Source organism: Struthio camelus, chromosome 9 (assembly GCF_040807025.1).
Source record: "Struthio camelus isolate bStrCam1 chromosome 9, bStrCam1.hap1, whole genome shotgun sequence".
Taxonomy (NCBI): domain Eukaryota; kingdom Metazoa; phylum Chordata; class Aves; order Struthioniformes; family Struthionidae; genus Struthio; species Struthio camelus.
Genome location: NC_090950.1, coordinates 9,673,147 through 9,701,102, shown reverse-complemented (window position 1 = coordinate 9,701,102; position 27,956 = coordinate 9,673,147). Strand labels below are relative to the sequence as shown.

The 27,956-nt window shown below is 39.5% G+C and overlaps 1 long non-coding RNA gene across 2 annotated transcripts in view; it reads left to right on the top strand.

Annotated features, from left to right (window-relative positions):
* The first annotated feature begins 873 nt into the window (after positions 1-873).
* Positions 874-27,956, top strand: part of LOC138068190 (uncharacterized) — a 100,413-nt gene continuing 73,330 nt past the window's right edge. For both annotated transcript variants that reach the window (XR_011142871.1, XR_011142870.1), the window contains exon 1: positions 874-977. This is a non-coding gene — a long non-coding RNA (uncharacterized lncRNA). The remainder of the gene's footprint in view (positions 978-27,956) is intronic.

Genomic DNA, 27,956 nt, shown 5'->3' with positions numbered 1-27,956 from the left:
CATCCAACAGAATATATCTGATTATTTGGAACAGCAAATAGTATTTGGTTTCTGACAGAATACAATGTGTGTTTAAGCATATCAAATGTGTTTGGAGTTAGTGAAGGAAGAATCTCAAGATGTTTGGGTTTGGTTTGGATACACATCCAAAATGTGCATGCTTAGCTAAAACTCTTCAATCTGCAGCAAGGTTTTCTTGAAAAATGGGTGCTCTTGCTAGACTTTTTAGTGCTAGTGAGCCAAAAGTGCCAGAGCAGCCAGGCTGTTGCTAACAGCAATGAGAAGTTGGTGGGCAGGGATAGAAATTTTTGAATATTTAGATGCCTTTAAAAGCAGTTCTGCTTTCCAAAGCGTTTGTGTAAAGATAAGTTTGGCACACGTTTTGCAGCTTTCGTGTAGGAGGCTGGCTGAGGAGGTCAGTGTTGTTCTCCGTTTTCCCCTAATGGACATGGCTCTCATGTGCCCTAAGGTTCCTATGGGTCTTTGGACTTTGGCAACAGTGAAGTTTCTTTTTTGGAGTCAGGTATGAAAATCTTATACAGGTATCTTTATCCACAGCTTCCCTTCCTCAGATGTGTGTATGTGCATAGAGGACATGGAAGGTGGAGTGGTGGGAGATGAAATCTGGCATTTTCTTTGCCTTTCAGTCCTGTCTAAATTAGGGTATGCTCTAGTGGTGGCTGAAGTGTGGTTGATCCACCCAAGTAAATAGTACATAGTACAGTACAGAAAAATCTATGGCCTCTCGCTGTACTTCCTCCTTTGAGAAAAAAGGAAGTCAAGTACTGGCACCTCATAACTCAGTTTACTGTCCCTGTTGGGTGCTCGGTTGAGGGGTGGAACAGAAGATGTGTCAGAACTTGAGAGTCTTTGGTGGCCTTCTCCTTTCTTTACAACCTGCACAGGAACTCCCATTACTCATCCAGGACAATCTCAGTATGCTTGGGATGCTGGGTATGGTGAGCCCTAAGTAAGAGGTATGAACAACTGATACAGCTGCAAAAATTTCCATGTTGCGCCTGCTTTTTTTCTTTTTGGGGGGGGGGGGGGGGGGAGGGGAAATTGTGTGTTCTGCTGCTCCTGACTGCTTTTTTCAAGGAAGATTATGAAAAAAGAGAGTATGTGCTTGTGTATATAGCACTGGAATAGTTCAAGTTATGCTTTGTTTTGCTGCCATTTTTCACCACATAGACTGAGGTTTGTGTTCATGTAAAATAATCATATTTTCCTGACCAGGAGATGGCATGTCTCACAGGAGATCATGGCGATCGTACCTGACGTAAGTTGTGTTGAGGAAATGTCTGAACCATTTTCACTAGGACAAAACTGACCAAATGGAAAAATTGAAGTACATTAACTCATGGACTGTGGTTGAAATCCAGTGTTCAAGTGTGTGTTATTACTAAATTTGTCATTTAAAGAGTTGAAATGATGAATCTGACATTTTGGGGAGTGTTCATGGAGTTCGATCATTGTAGCTCATACCTGATTTATAGAATTGTTGCTGTTCAGAGTGTTCCTTTCTTAAACAGAAGCCCCCAAATTCATTCTATGTAATAGCTAAACAGGATTAGAACATAAGCAGGTAAATATGCATGTAACTCATTGGACCACGGATCAACCTGAGTAAATCAAATGACAAATTAGATGCTTGTTTCCTTTTGAAAAGGACCATAAAAAGTATCATTCTGAAGACAGCTGTCATCTTTTAATGGCCTCTGTGTGTGTGTTTTTGTTTGTTGTTTTTTTTAAGGGGAGGAGTAGAAGTCGTCTTTGGCAAGGTTTCCTTTTCTAAGACTCTCCGGTTATGAATGTTGTGCTTTAGCTATTCTTTGTCTCCGGTTCTGTGCCAGGATTTATCAGAATGGAGGATGTTCTCGGTGGTGGTGCACTTTTTGCCATTAGCAATGGTTTTTCCTAATAGGGCAACTTTAAAAGACTCATTACCAAGAAGGGAATAATGAGAAAGGAAGTTTCAATGCGATTTTTGTTTCCCTTTTTTAAAAAAGGAGACGGAGGCAAAGGATGGAGTTAATATAAAATCCTGCTTTTCCAGTTAGCTAAAAGATGACCTGCAGTTTTTGGAATTACGGTATGTTCGAAGATATGTCACTGAAATAATGTAATGCCACAGACATTAGGCCATAATGACCTAAAAAAGTATGTGTTTAGTAGTTTGCAGCTGGAGTCAAGGAAGGAGCAAAACCGCTTGAAGTGAGCCAGACCCACACATTCTGAAAACCATTATTACATTTAGAACACTGGCTAGGAAAAATATTCATAGCTAACAGTTTGCCTTTGGTTTAGATTAAGTGTCACATGATTAGCAGCCTGCAGCAGTGGGGGAAGAGCTTCTAGAGAGGATATCTGAATTTTTATGTAGCTATCAACTGTGATCTGAAAGATCAGAACTGTGGTCCTAATCAATGGCCTGGAATTTTAGGGGACATTCTTTTTGTACCACAGAGATAAGACTTATGGAAAATGATATGGACCACCCAGAACAGGTAAAGGATCTTCTGGGTGACTTGACATCCTTTCTGATGCTCGGAAGCTCCGAATAAGCGAGGTATCTAGGTATGTGCTCAATAGTTTACTGAATTAGGGGCTAACATTTTAAAAGCTTAACTTCCAAGAGTCTAGTAAGGACTTACTAAACTTTGATTTAATCTTGACTGTGCATCTACTAGCCTGGATTCTTCATGGTGCAGGTAGCAACATGAAGGCAGAGGTCAAATGACTGTACATACTGACATAACGAGTTGTCACTGGGCTAAGGCAGAGTTCAGAAGTCTTATTTGCCAGGCTTATGCCTGTCCTGAGAGGACACACTTTCTTTCAGTGTCTAATTCACAAGTGCATGATGGATATATCCAGGATTTAAGCAATAAATTGACAAGGAAGCTCTTAGGTTATCTATTTAGTTACTCTTCCTCAAAATAAATTTAATCGTGTACCTAACTGCTGAAAGACTTATTTTGAGCTGCAGTACTCAATTTTCAAAATCACTGCTCAGTAAAAACAACACCCAGCCACAAATAATGACTGTAAACCTTATCTGAATCTAGAGAACCATGTTCTAGCCATTATCAGATTTGCACATAAGTATGTGTTAGGTTGTTTTTCCATCTCCTAAATGACAAAGGATGATAGTTATTAACTTATCTTTATAAAGCATGCCATAGAACAGTATCAGAGTATCACTTCAAAAACTAAGCAATGATTTTATCAGCATGGGAGAAGTAGTTAATTCTACAACTGTTTTTAAAAAGGAATTTAAAAAGCCCTAACACATCAGACAAACACATTCTGTAGGTAGAATGTCCAGCTTCCCATGTATGCATTTTTACAAGTGAGCAAAATATCATACATACTTGATATTTATGATAAATATTCATTGGAATGTAGAAATAAAACTGCATCAACTGTGCCAACTCTTTCCTATTTGTTTTTCACAAACATCCAAATAAAATTTTTTCAAACAAGCACATATAAGAAACTAATCCTACCAGCATGTGCTGTTAGCTTGGCCTATGCTGGATTTATTTCTATACTGGATGTTACCTAATGCAACCTGGGTTGTCTTTCGACTCCCTTGGCAGAGTCTTAACCTAAGGTACCTAGACAGGATAGGCAGTGATCTGATTTCACTCTTACAGCAAAGACTACTTCCTTCCCTTGCAAGTAAATGTTATGATGCAGAAAGGATTGTGTTTTCTGAATTTGTTTAAGGTTCCTATTGTGGTTCTTGTCATCTTTGCCCCAGAGATTAATGACTTCATGATACGGTTTGGAAAATGTTCATACCAAATAGTTTAGTAAAGATCAATACTTTTAATAAGGCTTTAACTTATAAATTTTACCAAATTTGTTTTAGGAAATGGAATTTTTTAAAATCTCAGTTCTTGAAGTACTCTTATGTAGTAAATGGACAAAGCGTCTGTTGATTCATTGTCTTCTCTGTGTGTGGTGTCTTCCTTTACTTGCTTGACAGTGAAACCAAGTAATCCAATGGCCTTCCCTTTCTCAATGTGAATTATTAACCTTATGACAAATACTGGGTGTTTTGAAGCCCCTATTGCCCCTCATTGCCCTGTTCTGCAAGAGAGTACAGATTTCTGTTTTAAGTTTTTTCCTGAAGAGGGGCCTGTGTTTTAGGAAGCCTAACAGTTTTTTTCATTGACATTGACTGAGCTAATAAGAGATTATCTGTTCCTACAGATCTTGCCCTTTTTTACTATATAAAATCAGGCTTGTTAGCAGTTATCTCAAAAGTGAAAGAGCTATTGAGAATTGGGTGAAAAAGTGGTTCCAATGTGGCAAATGTCACTAGAAAGTGTCCACTTACATCTTTTTTTCTGTACTGTTGATGCTGTGGTGCTTGGATGTTCTCTTGAGCAGAAAGTACATTTTCTTCTTTCAGTAGTCTGGTCTCCTTATGTTAAGCAATTCAAAGGATAGTGTGCTCCAGAACTTATTTAATTAATAAGAAACTGGAAGATAAGCCTTGTGATAATTGATAAGTCATTAGCAGGATTCCAGTTCATTAGATAAGGCATTTAATGGTTTCACGTTTCCTAAAAAGTATGGCAATGTTGGGCTGAGTCACTACAAGATGCAGCGTGAGGAATTCTTCTGTGACACAGAAAGAATTTGAATGCAGTATAGATCTACATTTAAATGTTTCTTTGTATTTTTTTTCTATAATATGTCCTTTAGTTTTGAAATGGATTTTATTCACTTCGAAACTGCAGTTGGGGACTGAGTGCTCATCTGATGTGAAAATCTGGTACTTCATTTACTCTGTTAGTATCCCATTGTACACTTGGAATTTGCATACACTGGGAGCTGTTGTCTCTTCTCCCCTTTGTCTTACCTGTGCTAGTTAAGTGGGATTTATCATTGGGAATGAATTTGACCTTTTTTGCTGTATAATATTAGAATATTGATTATGACTTCAGCATCATGGAGTCAACCTGTTTGATAACTAGATGACAAAGGAGGAAAAACGGTTTCAAAATTAATTCTAAGGTTTTAAGAATTTCTTTCAAATTTTGAAATTTGACAATCCTTTGTCATTTCCCATCTGATACAGTGTAAAAGTTCAAGAGAGAGTAAAGTAAGTAATATTTCATGTCCTGTAGAATTCTTAATGTTAGTACAGAGAAATTTTTTTTCCTGCTTCAGACACTGGGCTTAGTGTTGAAGATGTGTTAATCTTTGAGGTAGCTTTTGTTAGAAGCACTAGTTCTTTGTCTTTCATTTCAAATCAAGGGTCTATCAAACTGTGATTACAACTGTAAAAAGACAGGCTTGATGGAAAGTTTCCATAGCTTGCAATAGTGTGTATATATAGAAAAAGTCGCTTTTAATGAAGCAATGAAATAAGTCAGGAATGATGTCTTAATTCACTCAGGTCAGTAAGCTTGTTACTGTTGACTTCATGTAGAGTCAAGATGTCATCACGGATGCTTTGAACTTGTATTACTTAGAGGAAGCCCAACAGTACTGACTTTAGTTGACTTGAACTATGGTGAACTGCAGCCTTAGTTCTCCACTTCTGACCCAAGCGATCAGCAGCAAGACTATAGGTGACTTTGGGAATCTTTTTCTGCTCTCTGTTTCAATGCTCTTCTGGGTTACAATCAGTATTTTAAAACATTATTGGTGGCTGGGCTTGAACCTGAATCTCCCAGAGGACCAATGAGAAGCACTGGTCTGTAGCCACTCCCTGTCATCTTGGGAGAAAAATGCTCTTTGCTGTTCTCTCTCTCTCTGTCTGGAAGTTCCAGCCTCTCTAGAAAATGTTTCTCGATGAATGTTTCATGGTGGTTTTGATGAATTGGCTTTTTTATATTTAAAAAAAAAATCATGAATTGTAAAAATTTCCTACTGATTCTTGGTTTAACATTTGATTTTAGAGAACATAACGCAACTGGTAAGAAAAACCAAATTCCTTATTGCGGAGCAAAGGATGACACAGAGACGATAACATCCCAGCTGAATGGAAAGAAATGAATTCTGATGGTATTGCTGTTGAAAAGCAGGCACATTTAACCTGTTTTTCTCCCCATCCATAAAAGGAAGAGCTTGCTTGCTGTAGCAGGCATGCCGGTGGTCTCGTGATATGTGGCACTGAAAGTTTAACCTATACCTCAGTATCCCAATTAAAAACTTTCGCTTAGGAATTCTGCAGATCAGTGGACAACCACTGTTTTTGTTCAAATATCAAATAAACCTTGCCTGAAAATATTACTATGTGTCTCCCTTGCTCTGAAGGGACCCGCTGGCTATGAAATAATGTACCCTGCTCAATTACTGTAGCCACTTTAAAAGTGTATCTCTTTGAAAGTAAAAATTCCATCTGTTATGTTGCGTATGAATGCTGAGGACTAAGCACATGAAACTTGTTACATGCATTGGAAAATTCAGCAATAACTGTGTAAGCTGCTTCCCTACCAGTGTAAGGAGGAAGCTGTAGACAATGTCCAGAGAGCAGGCAAGGACTGTGCCCATATTAGCATACGACTAATTGCAGCACTGAAGTGAGCTGATACCATCTCAAACTACAGTCTTGAAAGTGTGTCAAAGGAAGAATAGGATTAAGATGACTGTATAATTTAAAGAGATGGGAACGCATCCTTTACTGGTGTAAGCCAACATCATTGGAGTTGCCAGAGTTCAACTTGCTGTGCAAGGTGATTTCAGAAGCTACTTAGAAGAACTAATTAAAGCCTGTCATGGCAGGCTATGACAGCTCCTAATATATGTCCAGACATAGGGCAAAGCTTCCTCATGATTTGGTCTTGAAGGTAAGCTATTGCACAAATAATGACTTATTTATTCTCATAAATACATTAATCCTGATAGAATCCTTTTAAATTACTTGGGACATCCTAGAGAAATATACTATTTAGTGTAGGCCAGAATTTGCCACCTTATATGAAGCCTGAAATGCAGGTCAAAAGGTAAAAACTCAATTTTAATATCACTTTATCTGTAATATGTGTTTGTGTGGAATGTAATATAATAGTTTCATTCATCTTAAATGATGCATACAAAGTCATCTGTGCTATGTTGAGGGCCCTAAGTTTCCTAGTGCAGCGGGTGGAAGGGAAGACAGGATGGAGTGCAGGCAGGACTGAGATGTTGACATTAATAAATATGTCTAAAGATCCGTCAGGTCCAGACAGGTCGCTGGAAAATCTGGAGACGATGCTTTTTAGTTAGTGATTAGGGTTAAATTAGCTGACGGATAGAAGTGTAAACACTGGCTCTCAACTCTTCATGGCGTTAAAATGTATTTACTGTACCCTCTGGCAACTTAATTGGAGAGAGAATAGAAAGCAAAATACTTCCCTCTTTAAAGTATTAATTTGTAACAGCCGCTCTTGGACAATCCCAGTTTAATGTCCTTGTAACAAAATTTGGTGTTTTCATTGTCCTGTTGCATCAGTATACAGTGACTTGTAGTAAATGGCTGCTTCAGCTTACTTTCCCTGGGAATGAGGAAGGCATTACATCTGAGTCACAGCTCTTTCCCAAGGCTCTTTCTGGGGCAGTGCAGCTGTGTACTACCTCTTACACAAGGCTCAGCCAAAAATGTTTAGTCGCACCCTACGGCAAACGAGCTATAGCTTTGAACCTGTATGAACTTCATTAAGGTAACTCCTCCCTTTTTAATCAACTGCTCTACAAGAATTTTGTTTAGCCTGTGAATATGTAAAAATTGAAGGGGGGAAAAAATCTCTGAGGCACACACATTTCTGATTAACAATGGAATAGTCTCCTCCATACTCTTTTTTTTTTTTTTTTCCTCCCCTTCACAAGCAGAGGATTCCTGAAATTTCATCTTTATTACTCAGTGCTTTAGGCAATGATTATTCACAGTAACTTTGCTGCTTTTTTCCCCGTCTCCCTGACCAGCTGATGCAGATCATTTGTAGGAGTACTGTTGTCACCCTTTAATCCACAGTACATAGTTGCAGAAAGGTAGCAGAAAAGTGCACAAGTCAGCTTCAAATGATTGTCACTTGAAGACAAAATCAGTGGTCTTTGTAGTAGTTAGTTACAATAGAGGCATGCACCTGTGGTGAGGAACGTTGACTTGAAGAAGCTGATCTAAAAACCTTAAAGCACTGTGGATTCCTAGTCTTAGATTTGAAGAAATGACAGAGTTGACCTGTTCACCTCTGAACCAGTGACCTACAGGTGGGAAGAAGTATTGTTAAGAGGCATGTAAGCAGAATGTAAGGCTGTGGTGTTTTGATGTTTAAGGTATCCATTTCATCTTGGTGCAAAGAATAACAAAGAAGCGGTCTGGTTGATGAAAGGTAAAACTGCACTTGAGTTAACTCAGCTAGGAAGTTAGCTTCTGCAAATATTTTTACAATCTATGCAGCCGCAGACACGTTAATTCATTTGTAGTTAAAAAACCGAAGTCAAGGATTTTCAGACTTCTACTGTCCTTAGCTAGACATACATTCTCTAGTGTCTCCAAGCCTCTTTAACCTTGTTAAATAATGCAGTTTTGTTTTAAAAAATTAATGATGCAAAGCTCTTTGCTGTTGATTTCAATGGCAGGAGCTTCAAGACCTAATGTTGTTCAAGAATCTTGATTCTTGAGATCCCCTGTTCCTTCAACAGCAGAGGAGGCAGTAACTTGTGGATTGTGGTAGCAGAGGACAGAGTGAGATGGTGCCAAGGAAGGCCTCTGGCAACGAAGCACATCACAAGATAGTTCATTTAGGAGCTGTGTTGCTCATTAGGCAGTTAGTGACAGCCAAAGCCAGTGCAGAGTCATAAGCTATCTTCTGAGTTTGGAGCAGATTGATCTCTTATGTCTTTAGATTGTCTGTTTGTGAAGGAATAAGAGGAGAAATTGTAGCAGAGCGTGTAAAGTCACTAGCTGAGCATGTAGGGCTCAATTGTTGAAGTTCTTTGGATGGGAAAGAATCCCAGCATTCAATTCTTTGCTTATTTACCCTTTGAAAGGCCTGTGTATGGCTGATACATTTAAGGTGCTTTTCTTTGTTCTGCTCTGCGCACTCCTTAGCTCTTCAGCATCTGCAGGAGCCTGCCAGGCTAAACAAAATAGGAGCTGGGAGCAGTCAGCTGCCACAATACAGTGGGTTGATGTTGGGTGTGACTATTACCAGTAATCCGGAAGGCACAAAAGGAGAGATACAGTAGTGCTCCAAATAAAAGGTGCGTTTCTATGAAGCATCTTTTCCAATAGAAGTAGAGCAACAAGTACACTTACCAAATAAGGCTCCATTAAAGCAAAATTCTTCATGATGTGTTTCTATACCATGCTTAACCAGTGTTAAGCATGTGATTAACACTGGTCACATTACTTAATGCAGTACTAGAAGGTGGTCATGTAAGGATGATCAATATCCATATAAGAACTGCATAAAGTAGCAATTAGCTGAAGTAGATTTGAAAAGTTTAACCAAATAACCAATCACTGCTTCATCCATGCTCTTATATAACACTTCTCAGATTTTTCAGGTAAAATGTTATAAGCATGACAAAAGAATATCTCTAATAATAAAGAACAAAAAGGTTGTCTTGCATATGCTTTCAGTATCCAGTATCTTTCAGAACTAAAGCCCTTGCAGAAAATATTGAATGTTTTCTAGCATGGAACCCCATCTGTTGTAGGTAACAGTTCATTGGAAGAGGTAGAAGGCACACAAGTGAATGTGAGTATTAGGAAAAAATCAATCTAATATAAGCATTAGCTTATAGTCACTGCTTGGAAATCAAATCCCAAACTGAATTAAAAAGGCAAAAATCTACACCACCTGTCTTTTCAAAGACCCACCAAGTTTTATAGGATATATAAAAAAGTCGCATGAAACTAGAGTAGCTCATTTCAAAATCATTTTAATAATGACTGATCCATTTGAATTTAAGCAGATGAAGGATAAGCTGAGGTAGGGATAAACTGAAAAGGCCATGTGCTGAGTCCCTTCATTATCTACGTGACTAGAAACTACTGTACTTTATCATCTGCTGTCTCTTTTTGCTATCTCCCTCTTTAATTTTCCTAAATGGCTGGTGTACTGCTGTTGAGATAAGGTATTTAATAAGGGAAAGGATTTAGATGTTCCTACAAGACCAGTCTAGGCTCCTTTTTTTTAAATGTCATCTTGATTTGTGCTTTTTTCTTCTCCCTAAGTAATAGACACAGGGATTATGAAATGAATCTGGAAGCTAAATTCCACTAACAAAATCATTGTATCCACTGGTAACATAAATAGCAATTGGTTCATAGTACAGTAATCCCGGATGGTAACCATTATGAGAAGACATTAAACCGAACCTCATTTTAGGAGGATTACTTTAAAATAAAAAAGGTCAGAAACATTGGAACTACATATATTTCATTTGGAATAAACTTGTCTGATTTAACTTGTTTATGAGACTTTTAAAAAAGCAAAGGAAAACATTTTCTTTAATGTCAGAAATCACCTGTAACAGATGAACACCTGCTACTTCCATGTCTTGCAATCCATCCTGTATCCAACTCATTGACTTACTCCATCAAGTACTGTGATGCCATTCAGTCTGGAAGTGTATTTTAAGGAAGTTGTCTTAATAATAATCCAGATTCTGCCATCTTTACAGGCATTATGTAGCACCTTCCTGCAGATGCGTTCTCCACATGGCGAGGGGAAAGCTGTAGAGGGAGGTGGGCTGCAGTGCATGGAAGGGTGTGTCCTATTTGCCTTTTAGCGTGGATGAGGCATGCACTCTTGAAGTGAATCTCCTGATCCTCTCTGTTTACCGTGCATTGATTTGCAACCCAGACCTGTCTTGGAGCTTACAAGCTAAGAAGAAAACGTGCTTCAGAAGCACAATTAAAGCAGTCAAGCTGTTATTGGGTGTTCAGGCTTGGGGACTAGATTAGAACTAGTCTGAAGCAACTCTCCCCCCCCCCCCCCCCCCCCGCCAAAATGGATATAGTGTTGATATGAGGTCCTTAGCACCAGCTTCTTTACTCTGCAAATCTGCTACTTTGGTACTGCACAACTTGCAAAGGTGGGTGTAGGTTCAGGGCGATGTGAGGATGCCAAGGCAGCGCAGCAGAGAGTTCACATTCTAAACTGCTCGTGTAGCTTTAACTCAGCCCCTGTGTGTGTGTGTGTGTGTGTGTGTATTGGGTTAGTCTTCAATTTTGTGATCGCATATTGAGTTGGTCTGCATGATCCCTTGCCTCATTCAGTGTATTATTTTGACTTTTTCATTGAGAAGGAGAGAGTAATTCATTATTTCATTATCCATTTCAGCATTGAAAGCTTGCTCAGATGACCAGACGCAATGAGTGAATGTTCTGTTGTGTATAGGGTGAAGGTGTTTAATTAGTTACATGTACACTTGAAACCCTAGAGGTTGAATCTTGTAATACATACTTAAACTTTTTTGGCTTAATATATAAGCTGGAAGTGCCCCTAAGAGGAATTATTTGTTGCATGTACAGAGTATATGGTACTCGACTGGGAAGATCTGATTCTTGAATAAAGTCTGGAAGGCTGGAGGAACTGGTGTTGGTATAGAGAGAATTACTTTTCAAGGCACTAGTGTGAGCTTGCTTCCATAATACAACAATGGCAAGGTGATTATTCGGTTTTCCTGAATTTTAGGCCAAGGGCTGGGGACGCTACCTCGCAAAAGGTTTTATTTCATACCTGGCATCTTTGTCAACAGCTGTTTCAAAAATTTAGGTTAGCACAGAACTGAATCTACTATATTGCTTTAGAAGCAGCTATTCTAGCATGTAAAAAGCGTAAGTTTGCAGTGGCCTGTTCTGGAAATTTTCTGCTACCTTTCTTTGGCTAGAGGGAGGAATTAGTGGATGCAGCTGCTAATTCTAGAATATCACAGGAGAAAATTTATTTAAACCTGTTGGGAAAATTGTCTAAGTTGTTAAGGAAGTATGAACAGGGAGCTAATTTCAGAGACTTGAATCAGTTTCTACTGGAGAGGCAAAACAGGAAAAAAGTCCAGGCACTGGAAATGTACAGGCTGACTGTTACAAGCAGGACTACCAATGATGCTCATCTCAGGATAGTCACATTTTAAAATAAAATGTTGTTCATGCTAAGTTCTCAAGAACTTTTGCTGCAAGGTCCTGAGTCGTGACAGCTGTGCATGATCAGTCCCTGAGCTGGCCATGCAGAGTACACCTCTGCTGCTAAGTGAGCACAGTTCCTATTTTGAACTTAAAATGATACTTTGGACGGCCAGCTGCTATTCTTCTTTCTATAAAATTACACTGACTTTTGTTTTTGTAAGGTAAGGCTCATCAACTTGAATGCTCATTATCAAGGTGGCTTTTGCATTTAGTGTGTGGAGACCCCAGTTTGGTTTCACCACAGAAGCTGATACACAATATAATCCCTTAGAAGGAGTCATCTTTGCCCTTTCAAGTAGCTAAATGGTTGAAGAGTGAGAGGAAATGAAGTGTTGTTTCCATTTTTTTTGAATGGAAAACTGAGATATAGAAGTGGAAGTGACTTGCACAAGACCTCATAGTACTGGACTAAATTGAAATCAGATCTTCTGAGATTTGGGTGTATCTGCATTTTTCTGGATTTAGGCTTATCTACACCAATTCACGGTAGTGCCATTCAGTGCTATTCAGAAGTATCTGAGCTAACTCAGAAATGAAAGTAGTACAGGTGCATAATTGCAGTTCTTGGCCTGTGCCAGTTGGACACTTTCTCAGCAGGGCTGTACCACACTGCAGTCCGAGCTGGTGTTATCCACACAGCACTCCTCTGCCAAAGGAACGCACCGTCAGCACCTTAACCACAAGGCTGGCCCTTCCTTTCAAACCATGCTGATCTTAACTTCTGCAGCCCAGAGCTGCTATTCACCCTTAGCATGAATATTAGACAGGAAGCTTGTTTATGCCCAGAAGAGAAGAGACAGTATTATGTAGTCACCCAAATGAACTTTTTTTTCCCCTAGACAGAGAAGCAGTTCTGAAGCTGACAAGCGCGTAACCTTGCACATACAGCAAATGGTGCATAACTATTCTGAAGACCGTAGGGATACATTAAAGTACTTAAATGCAGAATGTCAAAGGGGAAGAGTTCATTCCAAATAGTTACAAACAACATCGTTCTGTTCTGTGCTAGAATTCCTGGTGTAAGAAGGCCTTCTGCTACTGTGAAACTGTACCAAGGTTGCAAATTGGGGTGCTAAACTTTAGGGAAGGAGGGGTGGAAGGTGTTCCTCTACAGCAGACTCTGCTATAATCTTTTTTGTGTTAAATGGCAAGCTTTATTTCAACAGCATGTAGGCTTAGATTTTATGAATATGGCTGCCAATATCCTACTTGACTGAATGAAAGAAAAATGCAAAAAATAGGCCCGGATATAAAGACCTCTTCTGGGCTAAAACGCTTTCCGTTCCCTTTTAAGGGTGCATTGGCACTGCAAGCCAAACCAGCTAGTTTAGGTTCTGATGAAGATGACGTGCAAGATGAAGTCAAGATGAAGTGCAAGATAAAGTGCAATATGAAGTCAGGTTGACATCTGTAACTCTTACATATCCTGTATGTTAGAGTGAGCTAAACATGAACGCTGAAGAAAAGTTCATCTACAAAGCAGTACTGGGGACGGTTTATCTACTTGCTCATGTGGTCAACAAGTCTATAGTGAAGGATCTGCTTCTAAAATGCTGCATGTCATTCCTACAGAAGAACTCAGTGCCTGTAAAATTGTACAGAATGCTTCATAAGCTTTTCCTAATTCCAGGAGGTCAGTGTTGTTATTTCTATATATTACAGTAGAGTAACTGTACTACTTAACTTGTCTTAACTCCTTAACAAAATTGGAGTGCCATTAGAACTACCTGTATTTACATTTACCATTGTAACCTCTGTCCAGGAAGGAAGAGGCGTATAGTCTGAGTGCAGGCAAAGCTGAGAGGGGAGTCACAGGCACAAAGAGGTGAAGGGATCCCACAGCAGGTCAAGGACAGCACTGGGAGTGCAATCCAGGTCCTTTCCGTGTTTGCTGGAGCATGCTGCCCCTTGCACTCCTATATTGATTTCAGCTTTGTGCAAAGCAAAAAGATTTAATATTAGCTCTTCACCTGAGGAATTAGTGGGTTTGTGATGCAGTTTGGGCTATGTGAATGGAAATAATTTAAACACCTGAATTTTACAGGGTGTAGGCCTCCATCTGAGGCTGATTGCAATGATGAGATGAAATGCTAGGAACTACAATGTCTTTGAAAAGTTTATAAAAATCAGAACTTAATGTTTTGAATATTACAGATATTTAAAGGCAGTTCAGCTGACTGGTGTTTCTACAAGTGGAGCAGATATAAAAAAAAAGTGTTTTTAAAGGTATAATCTACTAGTCACAAAAAGACTCTTTTGAAATATAGACAGGAGAGATGGAGTTATTGACTGGAATTGCTACTTACTGTTTTCACTTGCGGGAGGTTATTACCACAGGCAATCAGCCATCTCCTTAGCTTTAGGATGAGGGTGTTTTGAGGCAAATATCAAAAGACAAATTAGAGACAAGCACTGACGTAGATCTCATTTATACTTGCCTTGGAGCAGGAAGATGCATGTGCTTTAAGGAAAGAAGACAAAGGAAAGCAGAAGAGTAGAAGGTAAACATGAGGTTGTTGGGGAAAATTAAAGAGATGTAGAAGATCACCCAACCAAATCTTGTGGTTCTGGTATAATACAGCAAATAAGAAGCTCTGAGCGTTCTGAAGCCTCCTTCATTGTAATTCTACACCATGTGCTGAATTTTCATTTCTGTGGTTGAGAGCCCTTGGAGTCAGCACCCCTTGATCTATTTTGCTTCTTTATCCTCAGTATGTTATGTAGTTTTTTGTTTTGTGTCTTTTTGGTTTTTATCCTTCTGTGATGGTGGAGATAACATGCCTCATTTGTTGGCAGAATACATATAAGTTGAAACAAGGTGTGCTCTCAGTCTCTATGGAAATTCCAGTTATTTTTTGCTTTTACTGCAAACTAGTGGTGGAGTCATTCAAAAACCAACACACAGGGCTGAATGTCTTTAAAACAGCTTCACCTTCTGTTGACTTGATAAATAAAGAAAAAGTGAGTATGCTTTCAATTTTTCTCCTTGCTGCCATTTCTAGGACAATGCTATATTGCATTTGAGTATGTGGAATAAATTTTCAGCAAAAGGATTTTCCTTTGGAATTTTGTAACATTGCTTAAAATAAGAAAAAACAGTATTATGTCAGGATTCTAAGAAGAGATTTGGGTTAGATACTCTGAGGATGTGTGTTGCCTTAATGCTATTGAAATCAGTGAAGCTAGGACAATTTATAATAGACAAGCCTCAGCTTTTTTGAAGTTTTAAATATTCCCCTGTAATTACTAAGAAAGGTGAAGCATTGAAGAAAAATAAATGAATTGAAGATGCATCTCAAAAATAAAAAAGGAGCTAATTTTTGTGATGGGATAGCATCATATCTTTCAAAGTGAATACTGTATTTTGATAGTGTTAGTGAGTTGTAATGCAAAAGAATGGGACGCTGTGACCTTTCCTAGCTATAGTAATTAGTCAGTATAAAGACAAGCAGGAAATAAAAAGGGGGCGTGAGCAGTCTTTACTCGATTAACCAAAATGGTTTTAAAAGTGTGTGTTGGGGGAGGGGGTAAATACCAGGGTAATTAAAACTGGTGGGGAGGCCTGGCCTATGATGATTAGTTTAAAGCATATGCTATGGAGAGTCTTCTCATAAAAGAACATGATGTGCTAAATACCTGGTAATTTACTCTTAAATCAATACAGAGCAATGGTTCCCTTTTCTGAAGTAACTCACGGCACTAATAGAGAGCAGAGAGTGAGGACTGAGGTGGAGTTGTTGCGATGCTCTGAATGAATCCTAGCTATATTAACTTTTGTTTCACGGGTTGAATATCAGCCTTTAAATGAATTTCCAAAGGGCATGGATTACATCCATCCTTCAACACAAACAACTCGGGCAATGGGGGCTGAAGAAGAAAAAGACAAGCTGTTCTCTATGGGTAATACAGGTTCAGCTGTGTCTGTGTGTTGACAGGGATAATGAGGGTGTAGATACTCAATCATATTCCATGTCACTTGTGATTGTTGGGAATCTTGTATTTACCTTCCTGGAAGAAAGTCTTAACACTATCATTGTTTTATAAAAGATAGATTATGAGGTATAGCCCATCATAGCATATACTTTTTTATATTTGTGAGGTAAGCATTCTTGAAAAGCAGATTATTAATCTTTGTCTAAATTATTTGTTTGTAAATTCATCAAGGGGGGCTTCTGAGGGTAAACTAATATTTGTAAACTAATGGCTCCCAATATTACCAATGTCACTAATGAGGTCATTTTTCAGAAAGCTGTTTCCAGGAGGATTTGGCTACAGAATGCCACTAGTATTGAGAGCTTTGTTTGGTCTTTACATTTTACCTAGTGTTGTAGCATGAGAGTTTTCAGAGTGCGGCACTAAGTCAGACAAGGGTAACTGTTCTTTAGCTGGTGCTATTATCTTACCTAGGATTTCCCAGTATAAAATGCCTTTAAATAAATGTCTGTCAAAGAGTCAGATTAATGCTTCATTAGATCTGTCAGGTTTCATCTTCTAATATGTTTTGTGCCAGATCTGGATTTGAGAATGACTAGTTATAGTATCAAAAGTTAATATATGATACAATTGAAAGCTCTGTTGTGCAATTACATTTTTTTATTTTGAGTTTGTTACCCTAACAAGTACAGTAGGGCACAAAAGAGAGGTTCTAATATCAGAAGGTTTACTGCATGATGTCATGCACTGCATCACTCCCAGAAGAATTCATGATAATTGTCACACAGTCTTGCCAAAATCATGAGCAGTATGCAGTAATGAAATCCTAATAGCAGACAGCTGGTTTTAAAGGCACATGTTCTGCGGCTTTAAACTTTTATAAAGAAGGTATGTTCCTGCTGCAAGGGTGTACTTGTGCCTGACCCACACAAACAACACAAGAGGACTGCCCAGCAGTTCTGCAGAGCACCTCTGTACCCTCATGCATTCTGCATGTGGCAGAAAAGGGGCAGTGTTATCAGTCTCCCAGTTTCTCTCAACTGCTTGGCTGAGCCAGAGCCAAACGTCTGCCTCTATGTTGACTTGAACTGCGTCATGGATTTCTAATTATCCCTTACCTTCAGCGCCCTCACAGATTTTCTATTTTCCCAGGCTCCAGCCCTGGGAACACCATTCTCTGGTGTGTATTTATTTTTTTTGTTTATAATTGGGTCATTGCCATGTGGCTTTGACCTCTCCAGTTGGCTTCAAAACCCATGTCATGTGTGGAAGAGTCAATCTTCTACCTCACAACAGACGTATTCACTCCCTCTGTTTCTTAGGATGGGGAGCATATCCCGAGCAAGTATTTCATTTCTTAAGAGATTAACTGCTGGATCACACTGAAATTAGTATGCTTCCTACTAGTTGTTCAGCTTCATAGCTTGGAAGAAGAAGAGGGAAGCTATGACCATTATTTTGGGATTAACCCTCAAAAAAAAAAAAAGGGGGAAGAGGACAACTTCTGAGGTATCTCCATGCTGAAGCGAAGAGTTTAATGTTGGAATATAAGCAGTTCCAAAAGATGGCTCTCAGGTTGTCATCCTGGCTTTGCTTTTCATGGTCCAGAAAGTTGTAACATCTCACGCCATTTGCTGGTGGAGAGGTAAAATGCAAACCGGATGCATTCAGTGGTCAGAGGGTCAGTTTATAGATCAAGTTAATTCCTCACTACCTGTTTATTGATGGAGGCTATTGAGGTGACAGTCTTCATTAATATCTGCAGGTGATGGTCCTGAATATGTGTTTGGAAGGCCCATGTCTATTTTCTGCTGCCTAAATTTCTTACCTATTGATGTGTTGATTGCGCCCTGTGGGAGACCTTGTGCTCTAAAGCACTGATATGAGCTGTCCACTGAAGAATAGTGACAGCTGTCACTGAATGACGATGATGATTGGAAAGGCATCTCAATGCACTTATTGTCACAAGCAGAGGGAGTTCCTTATCTCCTCTAAGACAGTTACTGAACTATGTTACACTTGGGTGGGTGATGGGTGAGTGTACAGTGTGAAGCAATGCCTCTGTGATGCACTATGCATCATGTGTGTGATCTTTGCCTTGGGTCTCCTGTAAATGCATTTAGCAGTATCTCCAGATTAACCACTTGCGGAGCATGATGGCAGTTGAGTTGCATCTGGAGCTCCAGGTTCATCTGGAGTTAACGCTGTGGAGGCAACTTATAGTAAACAGGGGTCTCGGGGCTGTGCGTATGAATGTCGGACGCTGAAACAGGATTTCTACCTGGACTGTAATAGTAGTCAGAGACAACAGTGAATCTGAATCCTATTGATATTTCAATTGTAGAAGAGGCAGTTAGTTAGATAACATAAAATCATGACTGCCTTCTCCTGGAACAGGTTTTAACTCGCACCATGCTGTTTTTAAAGATCCTTGGTAATATGGAGAGATCAAATGACAAGGTTCTCTACTGGAATTGGTTCTGATCCATGTTGCTGTTTCTCATGTGAAAACCTGATCAAGAATAGGAGATGCATTTTCAGGACGGAATGACCAATACTGAATTTAAACAAATAAAAGCATTATTTTCTTAGGGCAAAGAAGGATCTCCAACCTCCATTCTTTTCTGTTATCTAGTAGGATGTGTGTTTTATTCTGATGCAAAATCTTGTGAGTAGGATCTCTTAAAGGGGGTAGCGAAAGAGGGATTTAGGTATTATAAAGACAAAAATTAGGCAGTCTAACCTCATACTAGTATGCTGAGAATGCTTTCTGTTTGAAGACTGAATTGCCAGGTGACAGTTTCAAAGCATGTTGCTAAAGGTATATTGATTTAGCAAGGAGGAAGATGAAAATAGGAGGAGGGAACAGTTTGTACCTGTTGGGTATACCCTTACAAAGACTGGTTGAGCACCGAAGGCCATGGTTTTGAAGAGGTCTACCCCAGTGTGCAGTGACAGTGAAAATATTGTTTTCTTCTCAAAGCTGCTTGTTGTTTAAAGAGGGAACAAGATGCTGAGCACATTGGTGAAAATAGGAGATAATGGCTGGATAGTAGCAGTCATGCTGATTAGAAATGAACTCTAAAATGGTAATTTTAAGCTAGATGTCTGTATGGTTACCCTCAGGATAATAGCTCTTAGTAAATCTGAGTTTCTAGTGGGAAATTCTGAAGAATAAACACGCTCTGCTTTGTCTAGTTTCAGAATGAAAGTTCTGAAATTTCCTGTGGAAGGTCAAATCAAAACATAATAAAATTCCACAGTAATAAATGCCAAGTGATTCACAAGGCTTCTAGATTGTAGTTTCTCATTACAAGCTCTAAAACCCACCAGAGATTTCAGGTACACAGCTCCATGGGAGGGAGCCTGGAATCATTGCATCTCCACTTTTAGTCAGGATCACCTGGACTTTCTGCTTTCAGATCTGCAACAGGAAGTGCTTAGAGTCACCAAAAGGAGGAAGTTGTCATTTTATGTGGATAGGGGAACTGAAACATCATATTTTGTCAGAAGGTCATTACAGCTAATACATTTATTCAAAAAAACCCTTTTATTTTGGAGAATAAGCATTTCCCATAACAGATAGACTTTCCAAAAGGCCACGGACCAACTCTTGTAGCCGTGGCTACATGGCTGTAGAGTAATAGCCACAGCTATGCATTGCGACTGGATCAGGTCTTGGGCTGAAGGTGGGATGCCCTGAGGAGCCACAGCAGCATTAGAAAATGCATTGAGAATGGCTGTGCCCTTTACCGTAAATACGGAGAGATCCCGTGAGCCCCCAAAAGTAAAAATTGTCACAAGATAACCAAATAGTCTTTACCTTTAAGCAATAAGTAAGGCCTAGTGCCAATCAACCCTGTGCCATGATGTGGTTTTGAGGATACGGGCAGAATATGTTCTGGAAATATGGGCAAAGCAATAAATAGATCTCCCTCCAGAGCAAGAAAAACAACTATTTATTGCTCCAGAAACGGAGCAAGCAGCCCTGGGTGAGTGGACTGGGAAGCTGAATAAGTCCTCCTTAATTATAGGAGGACAAATAAGTCTTTTGTCTAACCACTCATAAACAAAGTGCACAAAGGGAACCTATAAGTATGGTAGTGAGAATCCAAGGGAGGGCTGCAGTTTCTGTGCTCTGCCTTGGGAAGAAGCATGCTACAGAAGTCGGTGGGCGGGTGATGTCGGATAGAGGAGGCTCTCTAGGAACGAATGGATTTCTCCAAGTCCCTTAAAATATTCAGAGTGATGCAGATATGCGCTTAGGAGTACCCAAGGATCTTTTTTCAAATTTCTGAAAAGTAGCTGAGTATACTGCACTATTTACTTTGTGCAAAGAGATCCCTTCCTACAACCACACATCTTAGGGAAATTTCAGTTTATCTAAGCTTTGTGCATTTATATCTAATACCTATAGTATGTCTTTTACATACCCTAAGGCTGCAAGAGGAGAAGCTGAGAAGTATGTTAGCTAACAAGAAGACTGGCCATCGCAGTTTTATGTTGTATTTGTGAAGGCAGTGCACACTTGAGGTGGTGCAATATGAAATTGGTCAGATTTTTTTGTTACTCCTCCTTTCTCTGTATCTTAATGGTGTAATATTTCTGTCATTTTCAGAGTTAAATAGTTCCTTGGTGGGGAATAAAAATAGTAGGGTAAACTTGTCCATTGGGCAAGTGTCTTAGCTATGAATACTCTCCTGTTCAGCAGCGTTCTGCTTCTGTCATATTGTTAAGTGCTTAAGTGAAACAATATTAAAGTAAGCAATGATTTTTTTTTTTTTTAAGGGAGATCACAAAATGAAAAAAATGAAGTAGCTCTACATTACCAGGAGCTTTAGCTGCATTAAACAGAAGTTAATACTGAATCCATCTCTAAGTTCTGTAGGGGAGAGAGTGGAGAGATCATGCTGACTGTTTTTTACACAGGACCAATGTAATAATTAAGAGCACTATCCTGAAAGAATAATAGACACATGAATAAGAGATTTATTTTCAGGGAGTGCATGATGAAAGGCAGAAGTGAAATGAAGAATGAAATCTGTTTGGCAATGAAGCTTGGCTGCCAGCAACTGGATAGAGGGAGTAGAAGGGTGGCTGCTTAGTAGAGTTATTCTCTCCTTCATATTATTTTTAATCCATATAAATAGATGTGGTAAGTATGGAACATATTTTCTGCAACAGCTCAAAACAAGTGTGGAAGTTGAACATGGGGAGAGATCAACTCCTTGTACTCTTACAGAACTTTCATAATAGGGTACTTCCAATGCCACTTCCCTGCTCTAATTGGGCTTTGATGCATTGATATGCGCTACCTGGGTATGCGGCTGCTATTTTAAGGTTTGCACTGAAAGTGCTGGCAATATGCTTTTTTGGGCCAACAGGTCTATGTTTACTTGCTGAGGCACTAGGTGCCTGCTAGACATATTAGCAATAATTCTGCTGTTTTCCAATAGCAGAGAAGAGACCACAGCATCCGGTTAATAATAGTTGCTGAAAGGGGAGATGGCTTGAACTCCCCAAGTTTCATTTTTGGAATGATACAGCAGCACCTTTCCCTCTACTGAATGTGAAGAATGTCTTTTGCTTCCATAGCTGCCCTTTAGTATATTGTGCCAGAATAATTAATGATGTTTTGGTAAATGGGACATGGGTGTGTATCGTTCCAATGTACTGTGATCTTCATCTGATTTCTGTGGATGTCCTCACAAACTGGGAAAATAAGAGAAGTATGACTTGGAGATGAGAAGAATAGTGAAGAGTCTTAGCTTTTCACCAGACCTTGCAGCGAGATATCCAGCTAGGTCTAACCACCTTGACAACTTAGATGATGGCGTATGCAGGAACCCTAATTCTTTGTGGTGGTGTCCTAACAGCACTGGGCCTATGCGGCCAGTCAGTTCTAAAGTTCATCTGATTTTCAAGGCTTTCAGAAGAACTGGATGTGGGCAAGCTCAAAACCGCTGCCTTTCTGTACAGTTTCCACCTAGGTGACCATGTTTTCAGTCACAACATGTGTTTATGCAGATTAATTCCATAATTTTTCCTGTGATCGTGCAGAAAGGTTGTTCTCATTGAAATGTTTAATGCTATGGGGCGACCATGCCACAGGAGCTCAGGCATTGGTCTGAATCTCTTCAGCGTGGGCTGGAGTACATCTGTTTTCCTTAAAAAGCCAAACGCCACTGTCTCAATTTGAAGGAGTTTGTTTCTAATCTTTCCACTGTTAAGAACCAGTATAATGAGAGAGAACAGAAACCATCTCTGGAGTTCTAATGCAGCCTGATGAGCCTTCATGAAGCATTCAAATACCATGAGTTCCACACAAATGACTATAAATAATTGCCTAGGTTGGCCTGACCTTGGGTTGTCTAAGAAGATGATCTGATAATGGCACGAGTGACTCTGATTCTGTTCTGAAGCAGAGATCCCATTTAGGATTATACTTATTTGAACTCTCTGTAATTTAAGAAGAAAGCTTTCTGCATGCGCCAGTACTGGAAGCACAGTCTGAACTCAAGGGTCACTAATGTGGCAGTTGAAATCATTGTGAAATAAGTCATTTGGGACATGAGTTCAAGCAAAATTGAAAACTTACCTCCTGTTTGACAGTGCAGCTTTTTTCCCTGGTCTCTCAGTCCTGGTCATCATAGCCCTGTTTAATATTAACTCTGTTTTGCAGACTAGCTCAGGCAGATACCTCTTTGTAGGACCTTTGACATGGAGCTTGGCACATTTTGGAGTACACATCAATCTGAGAGCAGCTTGCAGAAGGCCGAGTTGGGTACCACCTCTTTGCCTGGAAGGATCCTTGCCTGCTTGCCCTTTCAGTGGCAAGTGATGGGCGTTAGTTTCTAAGAATTATTATCTCATTTCTTGAAAAGTGGTCCAAGAAAGAGATCGCTATTAACCAGAGCAGCCTTTATTACAAGCCTACTTTGTCACTACTTTCATTCTTTCATGACAAAATGTAAAGAACAAAGCTAAACATTTTTTCTTAAGCTACGGTTTTACAGAATGCTTAGTACTAGCGATAGTCCCATTGCTTCCTGTCAGCACAACTGAAAATGCTCAGAACTCGTAGCATTTCTACAGACGTGATCTTGATGACATGTAACAATAAAAACAAAACAAAAATTTTATTTGGTTTTTGACCTATCACAATACCATAGCCCCAACCAGAAAGATGTGAAGCTTATCTTTAGTAATAAAGTTGTCAAAATTTCATAGTCAGTGTATCCCCAAAAATGCAGTCTTCAACAGAAACAGAAAAGTGTTTAAAAAAGAGAAAAGAAATAAAGAAAAAATTAGAATTGGCAGCACTTTCTCAAAACAGCTGTCTGTGACTTGATATATGTGATATTGCCTCAAATGCCTTGGGATTTACAGCAAATCATGATTTTTAGATCGCTGTAGAATGCTACAGCTTGGAAATTGTGATGAACGTACTACCAGGAGGGACACAAACCACTTCAAAATTGCATACAGCCTGGCGAAGAAAACTGGGAGCTGATGCTGCCAGTGAAGGTATTTGCTGTTGCTCGGGGTTGTGTATGTGGCAAAAAAGAGCTTGGGAAGTCTCTATCTTAGAATAAATAACTCCCTCAGGATAGATAATCTATAAAGATTAACTGCACTCTCATTAGGCCAGACTGTTACTGTATAGTTTTTGTTAGTGGTCCCATTTGAAAATCTTTAAACCTTATACAAGACTAGAAGAAATCTCCAGAGAGGTCTACATGTTTTATTTCTTCCCAAATGGTTATAAAAACAATATAATATTACTCTTTGGAGGAATCTCTGAAGAAGCATGAAAACTTTAATACTTCAACACCAGTGCCTTTTCTGAAAAACAGTTTGGTATCTGTAAATCATAACTCTGGTTATCCTTTCTCTCCTCCTTAGCCAAGAGCAATCCATTCAGGGACATAATTATGTATTTAGGGAAGCTTCAGGGCCTGCATGATTTAAGTTGGCTGTAGTGATCATACGAATCTTAAGTAAATTGGTCTGCACTATCATAAATTGAGCTATACGGGGGGAATGGAGATTTATTTAGGAAGACTACTCGGGAATGACAGAGGTTTATAGGTGTGAGAAAGGTGATGGATAGGGCATTCCACAGGCCAGATTTCAGCTTTTCATATGGTATGTTGTTTGCGATGCATTGTAACCTGTTAGTTGAGATTTTCAAAATACCTCTAAGACTTGGTCATGTCTTCCATTGAAGTGTAGTGGGTGATAAGTTTAAATACCATGGATTTAGAAAAAAAAATTACTAAAATAATTTGGATCATTACCGAAACATACGGTAATACATTTGTGTGAGGATAAAGAAAAGACAGGTGAGATCTACTGTGTGGGTAGGCAAGCTTCCAAGAGTGTTAACATTGTATTTTAAGAGATGAATAAAAGCTTCAAAATTGCTCTAGACTTGGCAGGTAAGGATTGTTATGCTTCGTCTTGCCTCTTGGCCAGAAGGCTCAGTAAGTGGGAGCTTGCCAGATACAGCAGTCTTCCCCACTACCTGAATTTAATTTAAACCATTCTGTGCAGCCCTGATTTTAATCCTTTCATTTCGGTTTTGAGTTACCGCATATATGGCACAATGGAAATATTTTTTTAAACTCAAATTAGAAACATATTTCAGGACACAAAAAGAAGTGCCTGTCTTCAATGCAGAATGAAACATCTTTAGCTTCGAGATGAAATGTAAGCATGATAACATTTTACTTGAAATGTTTGATTATCAATAGAGAAATGTGAGGGGTTTGTGATGTGCTTTTTACTTCTCCTCCCCCTTTCAGTTTGTATAAATTGAACAACATTTTCCTTCAGAATGGCTAAACTTTGTAATATCGTAAAGAAAATGTGTTTTTAAAATAACTGAGGATGGAAATATGATGTGTCAAAGGTAAATATCTTTTTTTGGGGGATGGGTAATTACAAGTGTCAGAATGCTACTCCTCTGCCCAAATTGTCAAAGAGTAAACATAATGCAAACACCCACATTTTACATTCTACATCTAAAATACTGGATTTTTTTAATTTTGAGAGTTGTTTTTATATCCTATAAATAGTGGCAACGGTGTTGTCCCCTCTCAGAGTATGTTTCCAGGATGTACCATTAACTTCTGCTCTAAAAACAGAGCAGAGCAGAAGTAGTATAAATTCTCCAAACATCTGAACCCAAGTAAAAATTGTGGGAAGACTATAAGAGTGACACCTTTGTTTTGTTGCCCAGGCCAGCCTTGTTTCTGCCACAAAGCAAAGTAATGTCCTGGGGACAGAGAAGAAAATATTATTTTGTAATACTACCATGGTGTTCTCATAAGCAGGCTGGAAAACGAGGTTCTTTATGGAACTACTACAGGATATTATCAATAAGACACATGAAATACTCATTTTATTCTAGTAGTATTGGAAAACTACGTCAGGCATAGTGTCTCCTGTTCTGAAAAGCGTAGTGGAAACCTGTATTCAATGAGTAGTTATTGGTGATTCACTGTCAAAAAATTGAAAGCTATACTGGGTGGGATTTCACAGAGACCCTGGGTATGGTGCTATTCAACATGCTCATCAAAAATGTGGATGAAAATATAGAATTCAGATTAAATTTGCAGATGACACCAAACTGAGAGACTGCAAGTACGTTATGGGACAGAGTTTGGATTCAAATTTCTCTCTCAGATATGAACTGAAAAAACACCAGGACTCGTCTGTGAGGACCATGGGGAGGGACTGGCTATAGACAGGAATAATCTACTACGTGAACACAGGCAGGAGTGACTAAAGGGGTGTCAGTGACTGCAACTCCTTCAGCCTCGTGTCACACTGAACATGGCTTCCTGCTGTTGAGAAGAAAGACGCATGCTGCCCTGGAGTCCAGGGTATTATCGCTACAATCCATGAAATGTTTATTTTATTCTAGTAGCATTGGAAGGTTTCATAGCGCGTCCTGCTCTTGACACTCTGTTTCAGAAAGGAGGAGCCCTGATGGGAGACAGTTCAATATAGGGAACTAAGAATATTTTGAGGTCTACGGATATCATTCACACTCTAATTCACTGAGATAGTGCTCATTGCCTTGTTGCAAATGATTCCTGGGATTTGATAAAAGCAAGATTTTTTGAAAATGGCCTTTACGTGGCATTTCAAACATGCAGAAGCAGATTCGCTAGTAAATCAGGCCTGTATCAGTATAATTTGTGCATAGTATTTTTTTTGTGTGTGCATGTTGGCAGCAGGATGTGAAAATAGGGAGGAGTAGTTGCTATGCAGCTGCAGTTTAAGAGAAGGATCAGTTAGAGCCTATGTCTGAAAAAAATGCACCGATATGTGATGTCTGTATGGACATAGCGAAATAATACATTGTGACTGGGACTACTGAAACAATCTATAGTACCAGTCAGTTGGTTGTCTAGACACTGAACTGCTTGCTTATGTGATCCTCTTACCAGGCTACTGTCTGAATATACTTTTCTTTTAGGAACAATATAAACAATAACATTTGATATAGCTTTAGAAAATCACTTTGGGAAGTGTGACTTTCAAGGAATTATGACTATAAATACTGTCAGTGAAACCTGAAACAACTTACTGGCTGAGTCAACAAATTAAATATTCGCTTATTAGGGGATCTTCCTAGGGCTGATGTGGGGAAGCAGGGGTGTTTAATGATGCAAATGAAGCCACTAGAAAAATGGCTTATTTCTGTTGTGCATGGGAAATGGTGGAGGTGCAAGTGACGGCGCTTAAACGTAGCTTCCCTGAGCGTTTCATTTGTCCGCGGGAAAGGCCGTTACCTTGTACTTGGGCGGTGGTCAGGAATCGCATCTGACACGATCACTTTTAAAGATAAAGCAGAATGAAAGAGAGGAAGGGACAGACGGGGTATCACTAGTGAGGAAAGCTTATCTATGGCCTGCTGGTTACCCTGGCAAAGTGTAAAAAGGCCAATTAGCTCTCTGCTTATCCTTCCCTTCCTGTTGTTCCCTGCCCAGACGTGAGCCACTCGCAGCCTTTTCTTCAGCCTTTGGGCAAGGAGTTGCTTTTTCTTAGGACTGGCAGGAAATCATTTAATAAGCTGGGGGGAGGGAGAAGTTTCCTGTTCTAGTTACTCTCTATGTAATTCTTAAGCTAAAAAGAAAAGACAATTCAGTGGGCAAGACCACCAGCCCCAGTGTCCTGGTGCTTGTTCCTCTGAAGGTGCAGGTCTAGCCAAGCAGACCACATCCCCATGGATTTGGACTTAATCCCAGTAGCACCCCCTAAAAGCTTTAAACGCATTTTAAAAACAAGTGAGTTGACTGTTAAGCAGCAGGTTAATATAATGGCAATGCTTTCAAGACAGCCACTGGGCAGGTGGGCTGGATTGGGACCTCAGGGCCTTTGTTTTTATATTGGAACCCTATGATTTTTTTAATGATGAGTCAGTTTAAGCGAAGCCTATTTTGCAGTACATACAGAAAAGCGTAACTGGGATTTGTTATGTATTTGTCTCATCTTACACCATACGTTGTTAACACTTAACTTTACTACTTCACTCTACCAGTAAATGGGGTTTATTACTTCTAATCCCAAAGAGACCGAGACCAACACAAAGAAATTCATTGTGTGTGTGAGTACCAGCGACAGAGCAGCGCTGGCCAGAGAGAAGCCTCCGGCAGGCAGGACCTGCATGACCTCTCCTTGGCCACTGCGCCGCAGCTGGGCAGCGGCTCCCCAGTTACCAGCTCAGGCCTTTGTTTGTTTCTGTGCTTGAGGACTATAGCTAAGTGTCTGCAGCCAGACCCACTGGGTAACACGGAACAAATGCATATTCTAGAGTCTGCCGTAAAGATCTAACGATATCAGATGGCTAAAATGGATGAGGCAGTTA